A 6,000-nucleotide genomic window follows, 5' to 3' on the forward strand; every position below is an offset into this window, starting at 1 on the left:
CAAGATTCGAAGCCCAAATCTCAAACTATAAGGCAGGAGTGCTAACCACTAGTTTACTGTGCTGCCCCTTTAATGAGTACGAAAAAAAGTAATGATTTTATGTTATTTTATTGCATAAGACGCATATGAAGAATATTAAGTTCACCAACCACAACATGCATACCTGTTTATTACTGTGGCTGTAGTTTACATGGTGTAGAACTGCAATGCATCAAATTGAGAGCGGTTTCTTCTCATGTTTACCCACTCATGTAAATACATAAGGAATCCTAAACATTAGAAACGGCTATCAGTATGACGCAGTGCAGCTAAACACCTCTACGACCTTAAGTAATAAACAGTTTTATTATTTACCTCCCGAAGAGTATCATTTAAAAGTGAGCTACATTATCTTATTATTTAATTTCATACAGTCCCTGTATGAGATCGCATTTGTATATTATGCAGATGTACCTAAAGAGCCAACCAGTAAATGTAGATTAACCGATAAAACAAACAATACCAGAATGCAGCTTGACATACATTTCAGTGAGTATAGTGGAAAAGATAGTTTAGTGGCTGTAATGTTGGTAATAATGGCGGAGCCAGACAGTAGCGCCACAAAATACACTATGACGGATGTTTTTTTTATGCGACTGTCAAAAGTGACCAAAATGTAAAATACCAGCAATGCTTTTTTTTCCTTGTCAATTAGGATGCTGCTTGTAGAAGAGCCTCACATCTGTATGTATCTGCTTCCATCCTTAATCTTTGGCCTTATGCAGCCAAGAGCCCAGCAGTCAAGAGCAGTGACAGGCTGCATCCTCAACCCACTACCACAGCTTCAATCTACAAACATCAACACAACACTGCCCACCGCCAAACATCACAGCACACCCCTCTCCTCTCTCCATCCACCTCCTCCCAGCCATCCAGCCAGCCGGCTGGGGCCCTCGTCCTCACTGCTCTTTCACCGCCACAAGGCTGACACTAATGTGACACTCTGGAAAATAATTACCAACAAACGCACTGCTGACTGCAAACAGCTCGCTCCCCTCAGTGGACTGTCACCAGTCATTAGTCTGAGCCCTGGGAGAGGAAAGGGCCACAGGGAGGGGGGAGGTGTGGTGTGGACCATGGCGAAGACTATACCATGTAGAGGGGAGAAATGAAGTGGATGGAGCACAAGAGCTGTGACAGGTGTATTAGGAATAACTTTATATTTGTAAAACATGGGAATAAAAGTGCATCTGTTGCACTTCCTTCGAATGGGCCTGTCTTCATCATTGGCCCCCTGTGGTGGTTTATATCACAATAACAATAGGGAGGCAACCAGTGCCATCTGATCCACGAGATCAGAATCAATGCAGCACTAACACTAACATGAGAAGTCTTCTTGGGGCTTGTAAAGTCTCAAAAGACTTTAAAAGAGCGAGACAGTCAAGAACACAACAGACTCTCCTGGAAAATATTTCCAGGTAAGCACAAAACTAAAATGAGGAAGAGCTGTTCAACGTAGCAACAATTCCAACACAATTATCCAAATGCCGCAGGGTGCATCAATTCTGTGAACACCAAAACCCCTCCTCCTGAAGACTTTAATTTGAGTTGCCTTGAGGGCTGCACACGTGGCAGTGAGAGATTAACATTTTTAGAGCTCCCACAACGGCCAATATTAAAATGTCTCAATACATCTGCCCAGCAACTTTGATTGCAAACTTAACCCCTGACTCTTGAGCAAAAAGCAGCCTGTTCTCTGAACTACTGTCAGCAGGCAAGGGTCTAATTCTCCTATGATTCCAGCTAATGAGCTGGTAATAGGTCTCCCTTTTGAAATGAGGAAGATATTACAATGTAGAGGAGGAGGGCAAGGGGACAGAGGGTTGTCATTGCTCAATAATGGAGGCACAAGGCTTAATCTTATGAGCAAGACACTGTTTTCCTGCACACTGAAACTCTTTGATAATACGCCACAAGAGTTAGTTATGACACATGAACAAAAGAATTGGGACACTTAGTTGTTACACCTACAGGAAGTGCAAATGGAAGTAAATATGCAGCTATAACATCTTCCACTCTTCTGGGAAGACTTTCCTTCAATATTTATATTGGGATTTTGGACTGTTTTTTGGTATTTTTTTCTTCCACAGATATCGGATCATTTCAATTCACCCACAATGTGTTTCATAGGGTTAAGGTTCCACACTACTAGAAAATCCTCCAACCAATCCAATGTCCCAGTAAACTGGAAACATTACATTGTTCACACAATGAGCAACTAAGGTCTGGTACACACATCGGGTTTATTCAAATCTTAAAATATATTTTAAAAATATATCTCTTCAATAAACCACACACAAATGAAGACAAAAAAAAAATATCAGGGATATGACAGTTTGGGTCGTTTTGTGTGTGGTGTGCGCCAATAATCTCAACACAAAACACCATACACATAAAGATCCTGTTTCATCGCCGATTTAGGAACAAGTCCTCCGAGGCAGAAGACTCAAGTGATCACACGTGATCTTAGAAAACCAAAAAAGAAGAAACACTTCTTGACATGTGTTGCCGGAGCCGGGAGCGTTGTGAAATGGGGACGTCCTGAAAAAAAGGACTTGCTTTGGAAAATACTTCTTGCCATCTGGGGAACCCACTTTTATACAAAAAAAAAAAAAAAGAAAAAACATATCGGGTAAGGCGTAGTTGTTTTTATTTACGGTCATTTCCGTGTTCGTCAGTCTAGGGCGCTTCTTTCATGGATTCATAACTCGAGTCGAGAGTAATCGGCTTTGCCCACACACCATGAAGAACTTTGGTTGTAAATATTGAATTTTTAATATTTAAGATTTTTGGCCCCAACCCATTTCGGAGCCTATTATCGGGACAAATCCACAATTAACATAGACGTAAAAAAAAGTCTGGCCTTTGACGTCCTTGGTCAGGAGGGGGCAAAATCAGGAAAAAAAACAACCCGATTATCTTTATGTGTGTACTGCGCCGAAGGGATCTAGTCAACCCTGATTGATTAGTTAATGGTTTAGGTTACTTCCGCTGTTCTTTTTCCTCCTAATATACATTCTATAGTTAACACAGAGCAGTCAATTAATTTAAAAAAGAATTTCTACACAGGGATCCTCAATGGTCTCGACATGACGTTTTGAGATTACAAGAAATATATATAAGAAGCAGTTGTCAATGTTAGCTTGAATGTCATGATTACTTGAGATGGCCCTGTTATTTTTTGATAAAGGTATTTTGTATAATTAGCTTCCTATATTACTAATATACAACCCCAATTCCAATGAAGTTGGGACATTGTGTTAAACATAAATAAAAACAGAATACAATGATTTGCAAATCATGTTCAACCTATATTTAATTGAATACACTACAAAGACAAGATATTTAATGTTCTAACTGATCAACATTATTGTTTTTAGCAAATAATCATTAACTTTGAATTTTTTTGGCTGCAAAACGTTCCAAAAAGCTGAGACAGGTAACAATAAAAGATTGAGAAAGTTGAGGAATGCTCATCAAACACCTGTTTGGAACATCCCACAGGTGAACAGGTTAATTGGGAACAGGTGGGTGCCATGATTGGGCCCGAGCTCATCTAAGATGGACTGATGCAAAGTGGATGGAAAAGTGTTCTGTAGTCCGACGAGTACACATTTCAAATTGTTTTTGGAAATTGTGGACGTCGTGTCCTCCGGGCCAAAGAAGAAAAGAACCATCCGCACTGTTAGGGACCCAAAGTTCAAAAGCCAGCATCTGTGATGATATGGGGATGTGTTAGTGCCAATGGCATGGGTAACTTATACATCTGTGAAGGCACCATTAATGCTGAAAGGTACTTACAGGTTTTGGAGAAACATATGCTGCCATCCAAGCAACGTCTTTTTTATGGACAACATTCAACATTCAATAAACGTTTGTGAACTGAGGACACTAATTGTTGAAGCTTTGTCGGTGGAATTCTTTCCCATTCTTGCTTGACGTACAGCTTCAGCTGTTCAACAGTCCGGGGTCTCCGTTGTCGTATTTTACGCTTCATAATGAGCGACACGTTTTCAATGGGAGACAGGTCTGGACCGTAGGCAGGCCATTCTCAATCAGGGTACAGACATACCAATAATTGCGCAGAATTTAAGCATTTTCTTCCTTTCTGAAGTCAGCAAAAGCCTGATTGACCAACTCCAACTGAAGTGGGACATCCAAACGAGTTTGGGTGGGCAGGACAACTGTCACCCCCCGACACTGTTGATGAAAATTTACATCTGAACCTGCCACTTTTCCTCGCATTTTACTACACGTGTATCCCGCTTAAGTGAATCTCCATGATAAGCACTATTACGCCATCCTCAGATACAGAAATGGGAGTGTTGTCCAAAATATCAATTCATTTTTGGATTTTGGTTTTCAACATTTACACACACACACAATCCAAGACAGGGAAGCCCACCATCCAATTGATATGCATATTTACCAGTGTGTGAGTGAGAGCGGAGCGCAGACTTCACCAGGAAAAAGTCAGACACTGCTACCAACTTGTACAGGATTGACAAACCCAGTGGATATGTTCCAATTAAAGCCTTTTGTTGCCTTTTGTCTAAATCGTGCAGTTTCCACCTAAACAAATGGACCAAACTGAAATATTTTCTTTTTTTAGGTCAAGGCAGCAAGAGTGCAAAAAGACAAGCCGTTAGAGAGAAACTGTGTGTGTGTCACCCTGCCAATGGCTTTATCCAGCCTTATCCTGAACCATGAAACCACAGTGCATGACACCCTTCTATGCTCTGCCCAGATATGCCTATTCACTGTTAGCACAGAGATTTGACAAGCCAGACTGCACTCACTCAAAAGTCCGGGTCAAGCGGATGAGTGTCACAATCTTTTTCTCGTCTAGCCGACATTCTGTTGCTCTTTCCCTCATTTTATTTCCATCTATCAACAAAGTTTGCCTGTGACAATTTAATACAAATTCAATCGTGACAAAAACAATAAATGAGGGAGTGAGAGAAAGAGGAGAGATCTGAAGGGAATAATCTTTACACAAGGATAGACATGGATGGATACAGTGGGTACGGAAAGTATTCAGACCCCCTTAAATGTTTCACTCTTTTTTACATTGCAGTCATTTGCTAAAATCATTGACAGAAAAAAAAGAATTGTTAACATTTTTGCAGATTTATTAAAAAAGAAAAACTGAAATATCACAGCCATATGTATTCAGACCCTTTGCTCAGTATTTAGTAGAAGCACCCTTTTGTCTTATATAGACAGGTGTGTGGCTTTCCTCATCAAGTCCAATCAGTATAATCAAACACAGCTGGACTCCAATGAAGGTGTAGAACCATTTTAAGGATGATCAGAAGAAATGGACAGCACCCGAGTTAAATATATGAGTGTCACAGCAAAGGGTCTGAATACTTATGGCTGTGTGATATTTCAGTTTTTCTTTTTTAATAAATCAGCAAGAATTTCAAAAAATACAGTTTTTTTTTCTGTCAATATGAGGTGCTGTGTGTACATTAATGAGGGAAAACATTAACTTAAATGGTTTTAACAAATGGCTGCAATATAACAAAGATGAAAAAATTAAGGGGGTCTGAAAACTTTCCGTACCCACTGTACATGGGAGACTTAACGTAAACTTTCATGCCAATATTTCTATTTCTGTGAGTGTACAGTACATTGTTTTTTTTAAGTCTATCTGAAAAGTGACAGCTATGCAAGGGGCATGTAAGCTTGATGTAGTTAGCATTTTTTTCTTTGTGACATTAGTCACATTTACAACTACAAATGGAAGCCGAATGTCAATTCTCTTATAGTGTCACCTTTAAGCTTCACGAGACCTTCTCCCCACAGCTTGTGGTTTTCCATGTGTCAAATGTCTAATCACAAACCCCCCTCCTCCCTGTGGTCTATTGGTGTTCAGTCAAGTAAAGGTCTTGTAGTTGTGCACTGTGAGTGGCCTCTGTTCAAACAGATCAATAGACACTGGCACGTCCCTGCACC

The sequence above is a fragment of the Phyllopteryx taeniolatus genome, chromosome 7 (assembly GCF_024500385.1).
Source record: "Phyllopteryx taeniolatus isolate TA_2022b chromosome 7, UOR_Ptae_1.2, whole genome shotgun sequence".
Lineage (NCBI taxonomy): Eukaryota > Metazoa > Chordata > Actinopteri > Syngnathiformes > Syngnathidae > Phyllopteryx > Phyllopteryx taeniolatus.